This window comes from Lissotriton helveticus, chromosome 4_2, assembly GCF_964261635.1.
Source record: "Lissotriton helveticus chromosome 4_2, aLisHel1.1, whole genome shotgun sequence".
NCBI lineage: Eukaryota > Metazoa > Chordata > Amphibia > Caudata > Salamandridae > Lissotriton > Lissotriton helveticus.
The window spans coordinates 52,456,805-52,480,377 of record NC_136064.1 but is presented as its reverse complement, the minus strand read 5'-3'; positions in this window follow the sequence as shown (position 1 = coordinate 52,480,377).

The following is a 23,573-nucleotide window of genomic DNA, read 5'->3' as shown; positions in this document are numbered from 1 at the left end:
TTTTTGTATTTACAGTATCTGAAGTAGTGCCATACAAGCTAAATGTGCTTTCCTTCTCCCAATATCTCTCAGGGCCGTAGGTCTGTGAATAATTTCAAGGCTCTAAATGGTGATAGGAGGATATGATTTCCATCGGGGTGTGGGGTAGGGTGGGAAGCATTGGAAAAGAAAATAGGTTTTACTGGCAAAATCAATTGGCTTTGCCTGTGCATGTTTGTTTTGCATGTATTGGCAATACGTTCTTCTTTCCATTTGCAAGTATCCCCTGCAACACGAAATTAGTTAATTTTATTTTATCAGCATGTTTGCTTAAAGCTTTTGCATAAAATGTACAGTATTTATTTTCTAAGGAAATCAATTGTTTACATAAGTTGTAAACCGTTGTGAGTGCAAATGTAGGTATTGAGTTCCAGTTGTTCATCTTAAGTGGAATGACCATCAGTGGGGAGCCCTTTTCCCACTAGGGTTTATTTAATGTTCTTGTAGGGCACTTGGTAGGGCGAAAAGTGTGGCATGGGTTCAATGATTTCCTCAGGAGTGCTTTGGGGTTGCTGTAGGTTATTTTAGCCTCTCAGTGAGCTGACACCTTTTGTCAAAACGTTTACCAGTCAGCAGTTCAGCGGTGGATCCTGTGGTGCAAAGCAGGCCAGCACAGCTTGCCTCCATGTCCAGATCCCTCTTTGGTTGAAGTGAGGCTTCAATAGCTGGTACCGATCATTCAAAACATCTTTGCAGGTGCATAGGAGGTGCAGCATGTCCTCTGGTTCTGTGCCGCATAGGCAACAAAGGGAGCGTCTGTGATCCCTGAGCCAATGCAGGAGATGCCGTGTGCAGGGTCGAAGCAGCAGACAATATTTCAATAATTGAATTCTGAAGTTTTTGGTGTATTCTAAGTTAAAGTATATTCGGGGGACCAGAGCAGTGTAGGTACTCAAGGTCGTCCTGCAAAACCAAAATCCTGCCTTCGCCTCTGATATTGGTCCTAAACAAGAGACATATCCAACATCTATTGCTGAAGCATTTAGCCAGAAGTGGCAGGCACTTAGAAATGGTAAAGTCAAGCAGAAATCCAGCACCAGAATGATCCTGGCTCTGCTGGTGCTTTCAGGGCCAGGATTTGGAGGTGGAGATGTGCTGTTGAGTGTCAATGGTGTTGCATCAATCATGCAAAGGTGATGGGAGGAATGCTTGCAAATAGTCTAGCCACTCGGAATCGCTTGGGTTAGCATTTCAACCCATCGTTTTTCACCCATTAACACATCTGATGCACACACCTTATGCAAATCAGTACTAAGCCTGCTCCTCATGGAAACAGTCCATCCAAAATCTCTAGGCGAGGCTCCTCCACCCAGAATCAACATGCACAAACCCAGATTGATTTCAACCTTGTTAGGCCTCATCAGTGAGGTATAATTTGGATCCTATGTCACAGTGAGCAAGTGACCCGCGCCCGGGTATACCCATGACCACTTATAGTACGACGGGGAGAACATTATAAGAACTCATTTGTTATCCATTTAGGCAGTGACAAATGCACAGGAGAGCTTCTGGATGATGTTCCTAAAATAAAAAAAACAGCGGATGTATTAAACTAACCGCGAGGTATTGTTTGAAATAAAATTTGCTGCACTTGCATCTCTTTTCCTGCAATTGTAGCTCTTATTTGTCATTATTTTGATGCAGCATTCTCCTGCACCTCCTTTTCTTCTGCACCACTTTTTATGCTGCATCTTCATCTCATCCTTCTGCAGTTCTCATTCTGCTGCACCTTTAACCCTTCTGCTGCACCGCCATCTCCTTCCCACTCCACTTGGAGTACTTGTTCTGCTGCAACCTTTGCTACTCTCATACAACTCTTATAATGCGGCACCTCTTACTCTGCTGCACATGCTTCTCATTCTGCAGCAACTCCTTCTGCTGCACCGCTCACTTTTAACTGCAGCTGCATCTCTTTCCACTCTCCGAAGAATTCTTATTCTACTGGAGCTCTAATCTATGCACTCTGTTACCCACATATGGAACGCTCCACTCATTCTCACTGTCACACACTCACACATTCACACAACACATATAAACAATTTAATTAAGGCCAGGAAAATGTGGCTTTGCCAGTGCTTGTTTTTCATGTTTCCATTCCTACATAGACCTTCCTTAAGGTTCCTGCTCAAGAAAGATTACAAGAACCATGTAATATATTGATTTTTGCAGTTCTATTTTTGTTATTGTCGGGTTTGTCCTTTTGTTTATGTGCTTTATTGACACTGCTGTAATTAAAAAGTAGGAGGGTGATTCATAAGTGATTGTGTCTAAGACTTACCTCCATTTACCTAGAAACATCCGCACTTAATGGTGCTCACTTTGCTGACTTTGGGAGGATGGAACGCTGAGTGGGCAAGGTCGGGATCTGTACTCGTATTGCCAGCGACAAAACCGAGCGGCAGATTTACAATTACTGGCGCATCCCTGCATATCAGCAGGATTGTGCCAGTAATTGTGCGCCGCAGCTCCGCCACCCTGGATGCGCCGCATTTACAATGCGGCGCACCATGGGGCAAAAATGGCACAGATGCGTGACGCAGCTCCAGCAATGTTCTGGGGGGCCGTATGTTGTTGATGCTGCGTCAATCCTTACGCCTGCTTCAAGCAGGCGCAGGGTTTTGACGCAGCATGCGCTCCAAAGTGACTGAGTGAAATCTTGTAGATGTCACTCAGCCACTTTTAGGAGGCGTTCCTGCTCAGGAACGCCCCCCCCCCCCCCCCTGCGCCTGAACGCCTCCTAATTGCGCAGGGCTTTACAACGTGACGCATCTCCCAGATGCGTCACGTTGTAAATACCCCGCACCATGGAGCATCTTTTGCGCCGCCGCTGCGTCACAAAAGTGACGCAACGGTGGGGTAAAAGAGGCGCAAGGGGCTTGTAAATCTGCCCCTTAGAGCTTATTCATCTTTTTTCCTAAGATGTTTTGCTCGCTTCCGGTCACCTGCCGAAATACCCCATAGTATAAGCTTTCTCCGTCTGAAAATGTTATTCAGAAAGGAGGCCATTCGTTTTTCTGATTTCATTATACGCCGTGCAACAGTCAAAGCCGCATTCAGGGTAATTGCAAAACTGAGGCTGTCAGGGTCAAACATTTGTGTTACATATGAAACACCGTTCACAGGGAAAAACATGCATTTACAGAGCATTAGACACGTCTGTTTGAAGTGTCGAAATTGCAGTAATGAGTAGAATAACATGGACTGCTTTGTTGGGCTTCTGTGATGGTGTCAGAGATGTCTCTCTGTGATTGACGCAGGACATGCAGAGGCTGGCAGCAGGGTCAGGATAAATGGTGACAACACACAGACACACACAGCAGGCACTCTTCTCTGTGCCCTAAGAGTCACTTTGCTCTGCAGTGCTGCACACTCGTACAGAATGGTGTTGCTTTTGCTGGGTGATAATGTTGCAAGGTAAAGCAATTCTGAAAAGACAGCTTTCTTTGGACACCACTGGAGTTTGAATTATAAATAGTCTACAAAGTCTAAAACCCCCAAAGACACCCAAGAAAACCCTGCCTTCCTGTTGTTTCTCACAACTGTGGTGAGCACATGCATGTGATCACATAGATAGATGATGTCATTTCCCTGGCTCTTCTCTATGGGTTTTTATCGGTACAAAAGGGGGTGGTGATGGACGGAGTATCTGAACCAATCAAACACTCACACCCAGTCAAAAGATCTGGGTGAAATCCATCAATCAATCAATCAATCAATCAAAGACATTTATAGAGCGCACTACTTACCCGGAGGGTCTCAAGGCGCTTGGGGGGGGGGGGGGTGCTGCTGCTGCTCGAACAGCCAGGTCTTGAGCTTCTTCCTGAAGGAGAGGTGGTCTTGGGTCAGGCGCAGGTCGGACGGGAGGGAGTTCCAGGTCTTGGCGGCCAGGTAGGAGAAGGACCTTCCTCCTGTTGTCGCTCTTCGGATGCGGCGGACGGCGGCGAGGGCGTGGTTGGTCGATCGGAGGTGGTGTTTGGGAGCGTTCTTTAGCCCACTCTGCCACCCCAGTTCAGACATGGCCATATCCAAATCAGTCTGACCCTCTGCCTCATGGGAACAGTCCAGCCCGAACTGCCATGCCATGCCTTCCCTGGACCGGAAACAAGCTTCCAAGGACCGGTTTCTGGCATTACAGCCGTCTTCAGCCCGGCTTGCTTGAATCCAGTGGCAAAGTGAGCAAGGGACTCACGTCTGAGCATACCCTGCCACACTTATGGCGAACAAAGCGGTACAAAAGGGGGTCCTCGGAAGCTTGTTTCCGGTCCTGGGAGGGCATGGCTTGGCAGTTTGGGCTGGACTGTTCCCCTGAGGCACAGGGTCAGACTGATTTGCATATGGCCATGTCTGAACTGTGGTGGCAGAGTGGGCTAAAGAACGGTGATGGTTCAAACCCAGATCTTTTGACTGGGTGTGAGTGTTTGATTGGTTCAGATGCTCCGTCCATCACCACCCCCTTTTGTACTGCTATGGGTTTTTATGTCATTGCTCTGATCTCCAGTTTGGTATTATAACTGCTTTATTCTCTTTTCTCGAGCTGCAGCTAAGGTTTTGGGAGCATCTCACGTCATCGTAAAACTGTTCCAACTTTATCAAGAACCTAGCAGAGTCTACACAACTTCTGGAGATGGTGGAGAACTCCATGGTCTGCCAGACAGCATTTAGTTGGATGCCACATGGAAGAGCAAGTCTGAGCAGCTGCACCTCCTGGAATGCTCTACTGTATCTACACTCATGGTCACCTGGAGGCAGTGCTTAATTTGTAAATGAATAAGTGGCTCATTAAGATTTCAGAGGTCCATCGTTCCACCGAACCCGTGTTGGCCTACCCTGACCCCCCCAGACTGGTGGTCCACCCACCACATTACGATTGCGGCGGTGAGACCACTACAGGCCAGCCGCAAACACCAGGGATCATGAATCCCATGTCGGGGCAAAGAGGTTAGAGGCCCTGATAGGCTGGCAGTGCTGCGTTGGCACCACTGAGCATATTAGGAGTTTCCTCACCTCCACTGTTTTCATGGCGGTGAGGCCACCATGAAAACTGTGTCTTGAGGAAACAGAGGGGGTCCTGTAGGGGGGCACATGTATCTTTCTTTCCCCCTTTGTGTTTTTCTCTGTATCTCTGGGTCAAAGACTGTTGATTAAAAATAAGTGCCAGTCCCCACAAATGAGGGCCAGTGGGCCCCACCCTTAACTCTTTCGACGCTATTGACGGAACCGTTCCGTCACACCCCTCGGGTGGGCTGTGCTCATGACGGAACGGTTCCGTCATGGCCCACGCGGCGCGTTTCATTAAGCGGGCGGGGTCGTGACAGAACCGTTCCATCACAAGCACAGCTCACCCGCGAGCCGTGACGGAACGGTTCTGTCACCCGACCGTTAGTGCCGCGGCGGAATAGCCGCCGCAGCGAAGGTGTTAACCACCGACTCTAATTAAGCACTGCTGGAGGGGCGTTCCACAAGCAGCCTACAGTATCAGTCATAAAGGGCACAGTAGTAGAATTCAGCACTGGTCGAAGGATGTAAACCGTGGGCTTCTTCTTTGTGTATCAAAGAAACACAATGATTGTCAGGAGGTGAGTGTGGACAAGCCTTGTAAGCTGCCCTTCCAAAAATGGTGGACTATCAACAGGAAGTTATTTGAGGCATCCAATCCAAAGTGAAGTAGACTATCTTTCTGCAATGTCAGTTCCTGTTTCGGTCATATATAGTAAAGCATTTCCATGTGGAGGATGCGCCACCCCACATTTGTTCCTTTATTTTTTGGTGCTTTCTTTAGATTAGTGCTACCATTTATGTCCCTGAATTTTGCTTCTTGCAGTTGGAACTACTATTAGATTCTACTTTTGCATCTTCATGCTTGGGTGTTTTCTCCTCCCATATGTCACAAGGAGTGTGGGCCTTGATAATCAGTATTAATCTCAGTGGCGACTAATGACTTTTGAAAGTGGTGAGGCGGGTAAAAGTTATAAGTGCTAATAGCGGACTGTAAATGGTTCATAAATAGAATGTGCCACAATTACTTCTGCATTACAAATTCCATTCTGCAATGAAGAGGTGATCAGGGCACACTCTTCTTATCAAGCATTTACCACCAGTTATACGGTAAAAAATAAATATAATCTTCTTAACATGGGCATCTGGATTCACCACACCATCAGTTTGCAACTGCAAATTCACGAGGTTCAGTCCTCCAGCGTCACGCCAGATCTTTGTAAACATATGCCTGCTGGGCTCACAGAAAATAAGCCCCAAGCCACTCAGCCAATCCAAGCACTGCTCTCATGCTGTTTATTATAGTAAACAGCATAAAAGCAGTGCCAGGATTGTCTGGGCCATACACAACCCTCCCTTTCGAAACTGATGGGGCTGTATTTCTGCTGTTTAAACTCCCAGGTTTATTACTTTTAGAAGCCTGAACTACGCATGTCAGGCTGGCCACAAAAACGACGTCTAATCCGACATGCGCAATTCAGTTAGCAGTGCCTCTGCTTCTCCTGTTCTAGTATTTGGGTGAAATAACTGACTGTTATGAGTCTGTTTCAGGTGTGGGGGCTCACAGAAGAGGGTCAATGCCCCACGCCTTTACGGAGAAACTGCCTCAGATTCATCTTCATGTATAGTCAGGAGCTACAGGATTGCAAAGGAGGTTTTTTAATCCTTGATATTTTTCCTCCCCACTGGGGCCTTCTGAAAGAGTCACTTGACGCCTTTCATGTTTACCTTTTTGTGCAAGGTGACACTATGGCCATTGGGAGGATTGGCCATTGCACTGAGCAATCAAGAAAGTGACTCAACAGGGGAAACATCCATTACAACGCAGTCATTACATCGCACTGGTTTTACAACGCAGCTGTTACAACGCAACTGCCATTACATCGCATGCCATTACAACGCATGCCATTACAACGTATGTCACTATAACACATGCCATTACAACGCACATAATGTGGTGGTCGAAACAGAAACCCTGATGAGGCACGGAAAGCCTCCGACCAGTGGTCAGAGGCTTTCCGACCGTCATCGTAATGAGAGCCTAAGTGATATGACAGAATTCAAAGGATATCATCAATGAATAACTGTCTGTGTACACATTTACTCTGAAGAAATGTAGGGCCCTATTTACAAACTGCTTTTTGGAATATGTAAAGTAGCATTCCAGTAGTACTATTCATTTAATACAAAATGCAAATCACAGACCTAGAGATATCCATCTCTGCCTCCCTTATCAGTGCAGAAATCTCTGCCAAGTGGGTGGAGATCTTCACACAGGTAGGTCATGTTTATGTAGTAAATGTGGGAGGGACCAGGGGGAGTGGCGGGAATATGGGGACTAATAACTAGAACATGGTTGGGGAAATTTAAGTAGGGGTTTGGAAGGGTCACACTAACAAGAAACACAGAACCACAAAAGAGTTAGACCACTGCCATTAAAAAATACACTTCTAATGGTGTAAAAACAGGTTTATTGTACTCCAGCCCGGCTTTGGAGTAAGTGAAGCACCAGGGCCGGCTCTAGGCATGTGCAAGCTGTGCACCTGCACAGGGCCACCAAACCCCAGGGGCCACCACACCAATATATATCCTTAATATATTAATCCTCTGAGGATGCATACATATTTGCGTGGTGGCCCCTGGCAGAGATTTGGCGGCCTCTGGCTCTGTTCCACTTCTAAACACCCTGACCGCCTCCCCTCTTTACTGGCCTGCGCGCTCCGCCCCGCCCGGACCCCCTCTTCTGGGCCCCCTACTTACGCTCCTTGCCCAGGGCCACCATGAGCCTAGAGCCGGCAAAATCCACTCCCAAAGAAAATAATCTAGGCAGGGACTTTAACTAACACCCTTATAGGCATTAGTAATGACATTATTTAAAGTAATTCTCAATTTAAATTATATGTAATTGCTTTAATAGAAATGTGTTCTACTCTAAATCTGAAAGCAATACTTCCTGGGCTGCCTCCTTAGATGCGAATGTAAATTAATCTGCACTTTTTGCTTTAATGTGATCAATTTCAGCAAACAAATACATCTAGATTATTCGTAACATTACTGTTATTCATGCAATAGTGGCTGGGCATTTTGGAGTTCAGTGATAGGGTAAACAAATCAATGACATTAACACACCTTATAACTTAATTTGTGAATTAATTTGCAATAGTTAGTTCAATCTTACTTCACCACTTTAAAACTGTTAATTTATAAAGACAAACTGCAAAGGGTAACTCTTTTCCACTTTGGAGGGGTCTGGTATTTATCCCCATGATTTCTCTAAAGTTTTCTACAGAACACTCTATGACGAAAATAAAATGAGATTTTTATTTTTCACATGTATGATTTTTATCTGTGTTTGGCCTTCCATGGGACAAACCTAGAAGACAACTAAGAAGGCGCTCATTTGTGAGATGTTGCTGTCTGTTGGGATAGAGTTGTTCTGTCAAGCTGAAGTCTGAGTGCACCTTGTGTTCAGCAGACCAAGCTAGGAGCCAGTGAGAGCATAAAGAATTAGGGCCTTCTGATAGGATTGCTAGTCTCAAAATATTAGGATAAAATGCCCTAAAACATTCTAAAGGCATCATCAAGTTGATAATTTTGAAACACCAACTCTACTGTGTGCCAATGCTTCATTGGTATGTGAAGAACTCCTGACACACATAGAGCCCAACTAGAAGCAGTAGAAAATGTCTGCAATTACAGTGATCTTAAGAAGAATTGTATAAAGCCCCCCAAAACGTTTGGGGCATATATTTACATGGATAGAAAGAAAACATGCTCCACCTTCAAGGACAGTTTTGGATAGCAACACATGGGGCCTCATTTATGAGCCCTTGCGTCACTTTTACGCCGCCGGTGCGTCACTTTTTGTGATGCACCAGTGGCGTAAAAAATGCGCCTTGTTGCGCCATATTTACAAAGTGACGCATCTAGGTAGATGCGTCACTTTGTAAACCCCTGCGCTACATTATACCTACGGCAGGTATAATGTATGCAAGGGGGACGTATTGACGCAAGAAAGGGTCGTAGAAGTGACGCAGTGAAATCTATAAGATTTCACTGCGTCACTTCTAGGACGCGTTGAGTCAAAATCTTGCACCTGCCTCACAGCAGGCGTAAGACTGACGCAGTCCCTTTCATATGGGGCTTGCCTCATGTGAAAGGACGCGATGCTGGAGTTGCGTCACTTTTGTGACACACTCCACCAATGCGTCACTTTTGCGCTTACAGATACATCAGTAATACTGACGTATCTGTAACTCCTTGCGCAATGATGCATCATAATGTAAATATGACGCATCATTAAGGTCGCAAGGAGGGCGCAGTGAAAAGTGACGCATCGCTGTTTTCACGCAGCGATGCGTCACTTTTCATAAATGAGGCCCATGGTATCAGCTTACATCTGACTACGTAAAAATGTACCATAAATCTCAACTAATTTATGGATACCACAAGGAAGGAGTAGTCTATGGAAATATATAAGTTTTGTCTCTTAGAAGCCATTGGTGTTGAATGAAGGACGAGGCTTAGACACTCATTTAGAAGATGATCTAAGAATTTGATGTGAAGCTTAATCACATGCTACAGGATCAGAAGAAAACACAGAAATAATGTCATTTCATCATGAAAGCATGGTGTTAAATCTTCAGAGCTAGCTAGCTAAACTGCTCAAAAAAAGAGATGTTTCCCAGGAAATGGCAAATGGTTTAATGGTGGGAGAGACGCTGGAGCAAATGGAGGAAGGCCATTCGAAACCATGATACAATTAAGGACACAGGACATTTCCTATGGATATGCTTGGTCTGCGGTGGCCTACCAAAAAGAATACTTGTAAGTTTAAAACATTTTGAATAGCTTTCTTGTTGCCCACCACACATGTGTTTTCATTGCCAAAGAGGTGTATCTGACGGAAGTTTGGCGACAAATGGAGGAGTGAGTAGGACTTTAGTTTGCCTCTAGGGGCATATTACCAAGCAATAGCGATAATTATCGCTATTGCTTGGTTAGAGACAAATTTTTACCGCTGAGCCGCGGCGATTTTTACCGCAGATAAACCTTGGTATTACCAAGGTTTATCGCAAATGCGATAAAAAACGGCCACAATGCATGAATATCAGTGAAAAGTCAGCGATATTCATGCATTACCGAGCTAATGCTCTTAGCCATGTTATCCACCTCCCATTGGATAACATGGCTAAGAACTGCTCAGGGCAGGTGTTAGCTTTTGGAGATATTCGCGCTTAGCGCGAATATCTCCAAAAGTTGGTAATAGGAGATAGCGATGTTAGCGACTGTTTCCAGTCGCTAACATCTTGTCACGCCCACTTTGCATGTCATTAGTGATAAATATCGGGGGGCGTGGCTTGGCGCCGTGGGTGATGGCGGCAGCTGTGTGAGGCTCCGGCGAAGTGTCGGGAGGCTTCCTTCTCCTAGCACGCTGTTCCTGTGCTGAGCCCTCATCTTGCCGTCGGAACACTTCCGACATGCGGCGGCATCTTTGAAATCCTCTTCTGGACGTCAGCGGCGGAGATAATTGCAACCTTGTTCCTCCGAGCGCTCCGGTGTTCGAGGCCGCCATCTTGCGGTTTCTGTCACGGAGCGCTCCTCAGGTGACGCCGTCGATGGTTTGACCGCCTAGCATCACCGTGCCTGCTGAAACACCCTCGGATAAAATCCTCAGCCCTTTTGAGGTAAATGCCTGCTGTCTCGCACACTCAGCGCTCATACCGGCAGCTGTTTACACTTCCACATAGCGCGCACGCCATTTTATGCGCTCTGGAACCTTCTTGCCTGCATCGCGGTATGTTTCCTCCGCTGTATTTCCGCCTCAAGGCTTGACTTCTCACTAATAATAATATCGTCTGGATGTCTGCTGAAATGACATTTCTGCCTCACTTCTCGTTTTCCTGCAAACAGGGTTAGTAGAATGCTTACTTTCCCTCAGTAATGCAGATACTTCATTTTTGTCTGCTTCTGTTTTCTTTTTTTTTTTTTTTAATCCCTTCATGATGTTCTTCATTCACTATGCAGGGCTGCATACATTTCAACACAGCCTTTAACTCTCTTTTGTGATGCACTTGACTACAGGTTTTCACTTTCCTGTGTGATATATTCCCTGTATGCAGTGTTATTTCCATTGACTTACCTCATCATACCTAGCATTGGCTATAACTGTCGGGGCTCCCTCTTCAATTCATTCAGGCTTTATTCCTTATAATTGGGATTATTATCTACTGACTTTACTCGCTATCCTGTTTTGGGAACACAAAAACTCATGTCTCGCTCCTCTTCCAAAGCGTCTACAAAGGCGGCCTTCATTAAGAACTCCAAAGTTTTTTCTGCTCTCTCTCAATTGGAAGACTCTCTTTCACCTTCAGGTTCGGAGGAACTTATGGAACCGCCTTCTCCTGCACTTTCAGGGAATACGGCAGCCAAGAGGTTAAAGAAAAATCCACTTTCCCCGCCTAAACCATCCTCTCCTGTATCCATGGAGCTGCTTTTGGAGGAAATACGATCATTTCGCCCGTTTCTCGAAGAAATTGGAACTCTTCGCCCTTTCATGGAAGAAACAAATGCCAAGCTCCAAGTACTCACAGAACATTGGTCTCAAATTGACACAAGAGTCTCGTCGGTGGAAACTTCTGTTGCATCTCTCCAGGAGTCACAGACTAAAGTCACATATTTATCCACACAAGTAGGGGCCCTTCAAAAGCAGGTGGAGGAGTTAGAAAACAGAGGCAGGCGTAATAATCTTCGCATCTACGGCCTTGCGGAAAATCTTGAAGGGTCTGACCCGATTGCCTTTTTTCAATCATTCCTCCCTAAGCTGCTGCATCTACCGCAGGATACATCTCTCAATATCCAACGTGCGCATCGTCTGGGCCGTGTACCCACATCTCTCTCCATGTCTCAAAGGCCAAGGGGTGTCATTCTCTATTTCCTGGAGTACACCGACCTTTTGAAGGTTCTGGCAGCGGCCAAGGCTCTTCCCAAATTGACTTGGCTGGACTCTCCAATATTCTTCGCTCAGGACTATGCCAAAGCCACTGCCAACCGTAGGAAAGCTTTCCTCAGCATGAGAGAGGCTCTGCGAGCCATGGGTGCCCGATATGGTCTGTATCACCCGTGTCTGTTCAAAGTTACTTACAATAATAAAACCACCACCTACGAGGATCCAGTGAGATTACAAAGTTTCATCAATGCCCATCGTACCTCTACTATGGATACCTCTGGTCCTTCATCCTTTTCTCCTGGCTGATTCCTCGCACTGCACGTCTATTTGGAGACTTATCCTATTTCATTGCTGGGTTGTTGTTCGCCTCATGCCCTAGGCTGATTGTCTGGTTCTATTTGTTGCTTTTTGGATTATTAATAAGTTCTGTTGTTCTGGTATTCCCCTTGTTTGCAGTTTTTGTTCTCCATATGATGACGTTTTCCATTATGTTCGTTTCCATGTCTTCACTTTTGCTACTGCTTTTTGTTTCATTTTGTATTCCCCCTCAGCTTTTCCTTGTGTTTGTTTCCACAGGAACCTATTGATTCATGATGACTTCTCCCTGACTCCTTGCCGGATGTCCTCCGTTGTGCTGCCTTCCTTACCTGGCTCCTCCCCCCCTCCTCCTTTTCTCGTATTCTCCCTTAGTAGGTATGTTTTCCTCATGTTTTCTGTACCCTTTTTGTCTTCTGTCCCACCTCCTTCTCCCTTCCCTTATCACTGTACTTCCTGTTTTCCTTTTTGATGATGTTCTCTTATTTTCCGGTTTTCTTCAATTTCTTCACATCTTGTCTCATTTTTCACTCATATTTCTTTCTTCATCCTTCAGTACTTCTTCCTCATTTCTCACCTCTCACTCATTGCTTTTGGACCTTTCTCCCATTGTTGCTTTCATTCTTCATATCCATTTCTTCCTAATGTTCCATCTCACTTCTATTCTTCTATTTCCTCTTCTAATCACGTACTTTTTTGACTCTAATCTCTTTTTTTTATTTTCCTTGTTATTTCTAAGATGCATTGCTAAGTTTATGTATGCTTTTATTTATACACTATGTCTTTGAATCTGGTCTCATGGAATGTTAAGGGTATCAATTCACCTGTTAAACGGCAACGTATTCTATCTCACTTAGCTAAGTTGAATACTGATATTGCATTTCTTCAAGAAACCCACTTATCGGACGCAGAATCTGATAAACTTAAAAGAGGTTGGGTGGGTAATGTCTTCTTTTCGCAGGGAGATGGGAAACGTAATGGTGTTGCTATTCTTTGCCGTAAATCACTTCCCTTATTGGTTATTTCTCAAGAATCTGATACTAATGGCAGATGGACTCATGTCAGACTATCACTTAGAGGTGTTCCAATCTCTCTCCTTAATGTCTATGGTCCCACGACGGGTGACCCCCTTTTTTGGGCTGACCTATCTCCCCGTATTACTCAATTTATGGATGATAACTTCATTCTTGCAGGTGACTGCAATCACCCCTTTGACCCTTTTTTGGATAGGAAATCTGATGCTATTTATGTTCCCACAAGGCCCCACAAATTGTTCACCCAAGCTATTTCACAACATAAGCTCGTTGACTCTTGGCGTTTATGTAACCCAACTGTGCAAGAGTTCACCTTTTATTCCCCCCATCATCGTTCTCAGTCACGGCTTGATTATATTTTTGTTTCACATGCCCTTTCTCAAACTCTGCAGGCGGCGGAAATTGGTCCAATTCTATTTTCAGACCATGCCCCAGTCCTGATCAGTCTTGAAGTTCTACCCAAAATTGACGGTCCTAAGAGATGGCGTTTTAATAACGCTCTCCTTCTAGATCCCAATTTTTCTGCTTCTTTTTCTGCCTTTTTTGATGAATTCTTTTTGTTCAATGATGTCCCGCCTATTTCGAAACATACCCTTTGGGATACATTTAAAGCAGCTGCACGGGATTTCATTATTACCTTTGTTGCCAAAAAACGCAGATCTGCCCGTCAATTTACTAACACCCTCCTTCAGGACATTAAAAGACTGGAACACGCCTATTTTACCTCACACTCCTCGGATAGTCTGACATCTCTAGTTGCTGCCAAACTTAAATTTAATGAGAAATCTACTGAGGATGCTTCTTTATACTTACTTAAATCTAGTGCCAAATTTTACGGTGGTCGAAACAAAGCCGGGAAGATTCTCGCTAATTACTTAAAGGTCAAACAAAATAAAATAAACATTGAATCGATATATGATGATGATGCCCAGTTGCATCATAAAGAGGCTGACATTCTTGCTACCTTCTCACATTTCTATAAGTCCCTATACACCTCAGATACACCCTCCTCCCCTCAAACTCTCACTCATTTTTTTTCTACCATTCAGGTCCCTCCCTCTTTTCCTCTAGATCTCTCTTCCTTAGAATCTGAAATTTCGCAAAAAGAGCTATTGGATGCCCTCAATCGTTTAAAACTGAACAAAGCACCCGGTCCTGATGGTTTCACTGTCGAGTTCTATCTTCATTTTTCCAAACTTCTTATTCCAAAACTCCACTCCCTTCTCCATTCTTTTGTTGATTTAGGTACTTCTTCTGGTACTTTTTCTGATGCCCATATCTGTTTGATTCCCAAGCCAGGGAAGGATGTACAGTACTGTAAGAATTACAGACCTATTTCCCTAGTCAACATAGATTATAAAATATTCGCTAAATTACTAGCACTTAGATTGGATCACCTGCTCCCTGATTTGCTTGGAGCTGAACAATCAGGTTTTGTTAAAGGGCGCTATATTACGGATAATACTAGACTCTTATTTAATGTTCTGACAAAATCCTCGCATCTCCAAACTCCCCTTGCAGCCATTGCCTTGGATGCTGAAAAGGCATTTGATAGGGTAGAATGGCCCTATCTTTTCCACACCCTTAACTGGTTTGGTTTTGGCCCTAAATTTATTTCCCTAATTTCGCTGCTATATTCTCACCCACGTGCTGCAGTTTTTGCAAACGGCCAAGTCTCTCCTTACTTTGATCTCGGTCGCGGTGTACGTCAAGGATGTCCTCTTTCGCCCTTCCTTTTCAACCTGGCCCTAGAACCTTTTCTGTCTAAACTTCGTCAAAACCCTAATATTCATGGCTTTCAATATCATGACCTTTCCATTAAATTGGCAGCTTACGCTGATGATATTTTGCTATTCATCTCTAACCCTACTGTATCTATTCCCGCTTTTTTGTCGGAAGTTCACCATTACTCATCCGTCTCTGGCTACAAGCTTAATAATGATAAGTGCGAAATCCTGCCTTTGACAAAGTTCACTTTTAAACAAGATTTTCATACCTCGAACTTTACTTGGAGTCCTTCTAATATTAAATATTTAGGTTTGCATATCACTCCCTCGATCCCCGATACAGTTTCACTTTGTTTAACCAAATGCATCCAGAAACTGTCTGATCTCACTGCTCGATGGCACCCTCTATACTTGTCCTGGTGGGGTCGTCTAGACACGATCAAAATGATGCTTTCCCCTATTATTCTGTATACCCTATCTAATATTCCCGTCTCTATTCCGGCCAAATTCATTAAAAAAATTAATTCCATTCTCTCTTCTTTTCTTTGGAGTAAACGTAAACCCAGAATGTCTTTGGCTCGGCTCATCCGTCCCACTTCTGAGGGTGGAGTTAATTTTCCAGATTTTTCTGCTTATCATAAGGCCTTTCTGTTGCGTCAATCCTCTTTTTGGTTACAAGACCCTGACTCTCCCTGTCCCCTATGGACCAAGGTAGAGCGCCTCTTTCTCTCTCCTTTCTCTTTTGCCGAATGTATCTCCTTTTCACGCAAGCCTACATCACTCCTCACTCCTATTCATAAGCTTACTCTTAAACTACTCCTATCTTCCAACCCTTCGCCCCCTGTTTGTATTGCTGATTTCCTCTCCTCTACTATTTGGCATAACAAATATCTTTTAATTCGAGGTAGACCCGTACTTTGGAAATCTTGGAGAACTAGAGGGTTGCTTTGGATCTCACAATTGTTCTCCGACTCCGTCTTCCAACCTTTTCACACCCTTCGTCTCACATTTCAACTGCCTCTCTCTTCTCTTCCCCAGTATCTCCTTCTCAAAGCATCAGTTCTGGACACGTTCAATAAACTTCCCCAATCCCGTCCTCCTGCACCTACTCCTGATCCTCTCACTCACCTCCACTCTACCTTACTTACCTATCCAAAGGCTGCCCACCTCTACAAACATCTTCACTCACGACCTCGCCCTAGACCCAAAAGCAAGGTAGAGGAGCAGTGGGAGACTGACCTTTCCTTATCTTGGCCTACCTCCACTTGGGATAAGATCTGGTCGAAACTCCGCAAGTCCTCGAGAGCTGCCTCCCTGACGCAATCCCTTTTCTTCATTTACAACCGTTTACTCCACACTCCATCTTCCCTTCATAAACGTTTTCCCACTACACCAGATACTTGTTGGTCATGTGCCTCCCCGAATGCCACTTTGTTTCACATGCTGTTCCTTTGCAAGAATGTTCATGCCTTCTGGTTACAAGTGTGGGCTCAAATTAATGTTATTTTTTCAACTGCTATCCCATTTTCACACGCTCATGTTTTTCTAGGAAGCCTTTCTCTATGTTGGGAACATACTGACCTTCATGTTCGCATTGTGGATTTGTTATTGGCGGTTGCCTTTCAGCAAATTACAGTCAATTGGAAATCTACGTCGAATATTACATTTAAGGCCTGGTGGTATAATGTGTGTCATAACCATAGACTGGATACTGCCTTTGTTTTCCCTCCACAAATGGCTACTAAGCGTGCTGAGCTATGGCTTCCAATCACCTCATACTTAGATAATTATACTGCTCGTTCTTTTCGTCCTACTCCTGCTCAGCAGGAAGTTCCTAAACCTCCCTGATACCCTTGCCATTTCTCTTATGTTAGCTAATTCAATTCATTGCATTGTTCTATTTGCTTTTTCTCGCATTGCATTTTCTTGCATTGTATATTCCTGATTTTCCATGATTTGTTTTTATACCATGTATTCCTTCTGAACCATTGTACTGCTTTTATATTCTTGTATTATTTTTTCATCGTATAATTCCCCTTCCCCTTTTTCCCCCCTCTCCTTTCCCTATGGTACCTGTTCATTTTTGTACTTTATCATGCATCTCTTTCAATAAAAATTTTTTGAACTGAAAAAAAAAAAATTAGTGATAAATATCACTGACATGCAAAGTGGGGCCCAAGATGGTCGCTATCTCCTACTAGCTGTCGCTAACTGGTGTTAGCGACAGCTAGGTAATAGGGAGATAATCTTATCTCCGCTTTCTTGGCTTTTAAAGCCAAAAAAGCGGAGATAAACCCCCTTGATAATATGCCCCTAGATCCCTTAATAGCTCTTTAGTAGGACATTTGAGACACTATTTCACACATCCATTGCTTGGATCACACAACACGATAGAGGGATGCCCCTGTCACCTTGTGAATTGCATTTTATCACGTTTTACTCACATTTCAGAAAATCAAGCTTTTGCTTCTTGCTATACACCCATGTTTGCACAAACATACTGAGAACGTTCCAAAGTCCATAGTAAAACATGCTCATAAATCATACATTCCTTGATTTATTCAATGGCTCCTTTCGGTAAAATACACATCAGGCATGTATTATCCCAGGGATTTATGCAACAAGATATTTACAGTGAGAGATATAAAGCAGATCCTAGTGGATGAAGAGATTTAATGAGGTGCATACAAAGGACACAGGAACTCTGTGAATCCCTCATTCAAATATTATATGCTTCGCTTTGTCGGCAAGGACCTTTCCAGTATGTTTCTACACTGCACCTAAATACATTGTATTATACCGGATGTACGTTGTTACAACGCATGCTTTCACCACGCATGCTGTTACAACGCAAGTTTTACAACGCAAGCCTTTACAACGCATTGCTTTGGGGGGTGCTGGATAGTGAATAGTTCAATTTACTATTCCAACTCCAGTCCCCGTGGATAGTAGGGAAGGTGTTGGATAGTAAATTAAAACTATTCAATATCCTAGAGCGCCCCCCAGTGCAATGTGTTGTAATGGTTTTCGTTGTAAAACCTGCGTTGTAAAGGCACTGCGTGGTAAAAGTTGCGTGGTAAAGGATGTTTCCCTATTATACCACATGGAGCCAACCTATCAGACTGCATGCATCTTAATGTGATGCAAATGTAGCACATTTCATACCATCCTATTGGCACGCACCCATCACCCTGCACTGACAATGCATCATGGGAACACTAACTAACACCCCTGCTCCAATCCACTCTACTGCTCTGCATTCTAATCACACTAAAACACAATGAATTCGTTTCTGCAGGGCACTGGGTGAGGGTCGCTTGAGAATTATTCAAATGTTCCAGATTTACCCATGGCTCTCCAAGAGTAATCACGGTATAATAATAAAAGAATCACCTCTCTTGACGTTTCTCTCTTGTTTATTTAGGCGATGACTTGCAGCAGGAATTTCAGGCATAGCCTGGTTGCTTTCTCAAGGCTGTCCATTCAATAAATCCAATAAAGAGATGTCCCCGAGGAGCTCGAATGCACTAATGTAATCACACTGACTTAATATTTGATTCCTTGAGTCCATAATGCATAATTTGATGTATATTGTTTCGCAGGTAAGTATGCATAAGTTGGGGTAAGCTATTTGAATTGCATTGATATATGATGTCTCGAAGCTTTCAAAGCATACATGCACGTGTTTGCTATGAAGTGAATTATGTATAATGCATTATTTCTTTAAATCTGTCTTTCTTCCGTTAGAGATGAAATAAATAATATGTAATGTATTGTATATAAACAGTGCTGTCTCAATACCTCAGAGAGCTTGAGGCTCTAGTACCTGTATATGTATAGGGCTCACTGCCCCACTCTGTGTCGCGGTGCACAATTAGTGCAGACTGGGGCAGTGTGTCATATCACACCTGTGCTGTTCCCACTGCACTGCTAAAAGAAATGTGCTGTTCTCGTCCATAGTACAAAGAGGTCACAGAAGTGTAGTTTGTCCACCTGCATGAGGCTATGCCCCCGTGAAAATGAGGAAAATCTCTTGTGATTGTGCAAGGGCAAAATGTGTGCCAGAGTAATCTGTATTATAGAAGGGCATGCACAAGCACCCGAGCCCCCTTCTGTAATAGCAAAGTGCCCCAGGGTCAGAGCAAGTGCATATAAACTCCTCTTGCACCCCTGGGGAATTTAGTGTAAAACACCCCCTGGGCAGCAGCAACTCAGGGGAAACTAAACTCCATAGTTATTTGGAATAGAATGTGGTTTGACCCTCACAGATTGGTGCAAGCCCACAGGCACAACAACATGGATTGCCTAAGGGAACAAAGGTCTCTTTGATTCAACCAAGTATGCCCAGGCAAGTACAACTGGCTTAAAAAAGAAAGGAAATTACAAACGTTGGTGCAGGGAGGGAGTGTGTTTGCAAAGAAAAGTCATCACTCAGTTCAACAGCCATTGTAGCAGTAATTTTCTTGGGCAGACCTCTGATCTGTGGTAAGAGGTATCTACATAGATCATGTCAGCAGCAACAAATAGCCAGCAGTGCTTCAGCAAGGAAACAGTCCACACCTACCTCTATGCTCTGAAACAATCAACAGCTGCACTGTCGTCACCGTCTCAGGTCTAACAGGTATTCATCAAGCTGAAATAGTATTTATCAAGCTGACATCAATCAAGCAGTATTTGTATAGCGTCATTCAGCGGGTATCCAAGCACTGTGCTGTAGGTATCAGTTGAAATGCCAGGTCTTGAGTCCCTTCCAAAAGTGGCTCAGCGAGGGTGAGGGGCACAGCTGGAGGGGGAGGGTGTTCCAGGCATTGGTGGCGAGATGGGAGAAGGAACATCCTCTGGAGTGGCTGCAGTGGATACGTGATGTCCGAGTGAGGGCGAGGTGTGCGGAGCGAAGGTTTCTGGTCGGCTGGTGGAAAATCCGGCTGTGGTTCAAGTAGTCAGGTCCTTGGTTGTGGAGGGCTTTGTAGGCGTGTGTGCGGAGATTGATCTGGTATCCATTCTGTACGGCGAGCCAGCAGAGGTCTTTCAGGTTCTGGGTGATGTGTGTTCACTTGGGCAGGTTCAGGATCAGTCTAGCTGATTCATTCTGCGTAGTCTGGAGTCTTTGCGTGAGTTTGGTGGTGGTGCCGGCATAGATTGCGTTGCCGTAGTCAAGCCGACTGGTGACGAGGTGGTATTCATCAAGCTGAAATGGAGCCAAAAATTAGCTCCCTAAGTTCAGGCTGTTGGATAATGACCCACTGCCAGAGGCAGAGCATTCTCAAAGGTTGGGAGGGATAGCCAATCAGGCTGAGAGACCTCTGGGAGTGGCCCTTTACAGAGTGCATTGCAGTGGCATTGCTGCCTTATATTTAGCCTTACATGTATTTTAACCACCCCTATATTGTGTTGTATTGTAATTGCATTTATATAGCGCTTACTACCCCTGACGAGGCATCAAAGCGCTTTTTCAGCGAGTAGCACGCTACTCCAGAACCCATAAAGAACTAGTGAGGAATTAGTATAGTGAAATATGAAAGTAATTTGAGTGGTAGATAAGCTAGTCAGTTATTTGGATTGAGCATAATAGTGGATCATGCCTTTGCTAATTTTCCTAGGCCATATCCATAGTTACTCATTTGCAATAGCTGAAACATTTATTTTAATTATGTCATTAGTGTACAATGATGTGGACTATATGCAGTACGTTTATTATAATTATTCATGTATTCATTTGAGTAGAAGGTGCTTAGGAGAAAGCAAAGTAGCTTTACATTTTCACATGCATGAGAGTGCAAAAATTGTAGTTTTGTTTCCTCAAACTAAACGTTCAGAATGGTATATAATAGCTGTTCAAAGCCATTTGGTGTGAGAGATTGAAACCTTGGCATTGAAGCCAGTAGAGCAGGAGCTCTAAGGCAGATCCCAGGTGAGCCATCCAATTCCATCTGAGGCTATTTGTTTCATGGCCCATTTCCTAGCATAGACATAACAACCTTGTTTTGCTGACAGGCCTGAAAATTTAACAAACATTAATGAAGTACTTGTCCGAATGTGTGTTAAATCTATTGCCATACTATCTAGATGTGCGCGAAATTCAAGTAATTTGCTTTAGCGTAATTATGTGAAATTACAACAAAATGACACAAAATTAAGCATAATTACAGGAAATGAAAATTTGCAATTTTAAGCTAGATTTTAATGTGAAATTTGTCCCTGCAGCAATCTTTGGCACAAGGACAACAGATGCTCATTTTCTGTTGTAGCTGTCTTTATCACAAACTGCCCAGTTGCATTAAATTTGGTGCTTAATTACACAAAGTAATTTTGGAAATGTCATATAACAAGCACAATGTGGAATTCCCGAGTTTACGTGAATTATGCCCATGTAATGTACATTTCATCCAGGTCTAATACTGATCCTCCTTATGGCAATACTTTAATGCTTTAAGATCAGGTATGTAGGGTTTGTAAAATTAACCATATATAATATGTCAGCAATTTGTACAGTATTTACAATTAGTGTGTATGTTGTTGTTACTACTTTGTACAAATAATTTGGCACTAAAACTGCCGTAAAATAAAGCCCTTAAAAATAACAGTATGGGTTTCTTATGGGTGCAAGTGGTTTCTGGAATTGTTAGATACGTGGAAAGGAAGGTAGTAGGTGCGACCCAAAGAGCCTATTCAGCATCAAATTTTGCTGTACCACCAGACGTCTATTTAACATACACAGTTCAGTCCCTGTTGAAGGATTTCCAGGAGATAGCAGAGCAGATGCAGGAGGGGCAGGGTACACATGCTCTCTTTGCAATGATGGAATCTCAAGTCCCATATTAATCATATAACTCTTTTGTCAATTTATGTACCTCTGCAGCAGCTTCCGGAGAAGCTGAAGCTGAACACATCATATTTGGATGTAGGCTTGGAAAGCAGATTTGGCCCAAAAGACAATCTACGAGAATTGAGTTTTGAGTAGTCTAACATTTTCAGCTCACAACTTGAAGAGATAGTAAAGAGGTTCATCGAAAATACAAATTGATGAGCCACAACTTGCTTGCTCTGTAATGGTGGGCGTTTTGGATACCATAGAGCTTTTGGCCCAATTTTCTCATGACAGACCGGATCCTCCTCAACCCTAACTACTCCAAAGGTATAACAATGCCATTCTTCCTGGGGAGGTCGTCTTCCTTATTTTCATCAGGAGTGGCGCCTCACAGAGACATATGCACGGGCACTTCGGACTATGACAGCGGCCTACCATATCGAAAATTCCAGCTAACCTAAAGTCAATTTTCGTCAAACCCCAGTACAGAGGGATTCAGTGTGATGACACGCTCTTCTTTCTGTAGTTCAGCTACTACTGGAAAAATCTGCAATTTTTCCAGGTCCAGTCAAGGAACAGGGTCAGGGATTTTATTCTATTCTCTTGCTAATGGGAAAAGTGAACGGGATTCCCCCCTGTCCTGGACCTCAAAGGTGTAAAAAAAATACATTCCTCAAAAACCCTTCAAGATGGTGACTGTTCAGAGCATCCTTAAATTGACCAATCAAGAGAAAGAAAATCGAAACAGAAAATAGGTTTTAGAGTTGTTGTTTATAGAAACGCTCTAGAAAAACATGACGTCAGAGAATACTGTAAGAAACGCCTAGTGTGTAAAATACTGTAATATGTGTAAATATATGTGTTTAGACTGTATGGAAAAGGTGCAATCGTCGCGGTTAACAACTTCATCGTGACATCCTGAATAACCACGAAAACATAAAATAGTTGTGAAAGATGTTTTTTAAAGAAACTTGAGTTTAAACATGCTTTGAAAGACATATGTATATAGTAATGGGTGTAGTGCACTGTTCAGAATGGATTTTTTTGCATATTATTTTTAGATGTGTTGCTGGGCATTTAGTGCCTGCTTTTGTATTCTGTTTTTGCAACATATCCGTGGAGATCGTGATGTTGTCGCGAAGATTGTCAAAAACTAAAGAAAAAATATACTATAAATATACTAGTAAGTGTAGTCTAAAATCAAAGACATGATTTAGTTTGCTACCTTTCTCATGATCACAGAGTGCAAAGTTGAAGAGGTTGCTTTGTATGAGAGTGGTGTAACATTCTTGTGCTTAGTTTTTATGATTCCTATCAGTGTCAAAACTATCCACAAAGAGCTAAAACAACAATATAATCTACACATTGAATTCACTGGTATGCACACAACTTTTTAATCCTTTATAAAAAGGACATTAGAAATGAAGATGTATATGGGAGTTTGATAAAAAAAGATTATCACATTGATATTAATAAATATAGATGAACTGTATCTATTAGAGGGTAGGGGTTTAAGAGGTTAGTGGTGAATGTTTTGGGAAGTAGGTGAACATTAATTTGAGCCTCTTTATTACATTGTGTACTTTATTGAAAAATAATAGTGCAGTATTGTGGAAAGTTGCAATAAGAAACTAAGAATGTTTTAAATGGCTAAACATCATGTACAGAATGGATACATCCGTTATTTGCATTCTGGGAGTTGTAGC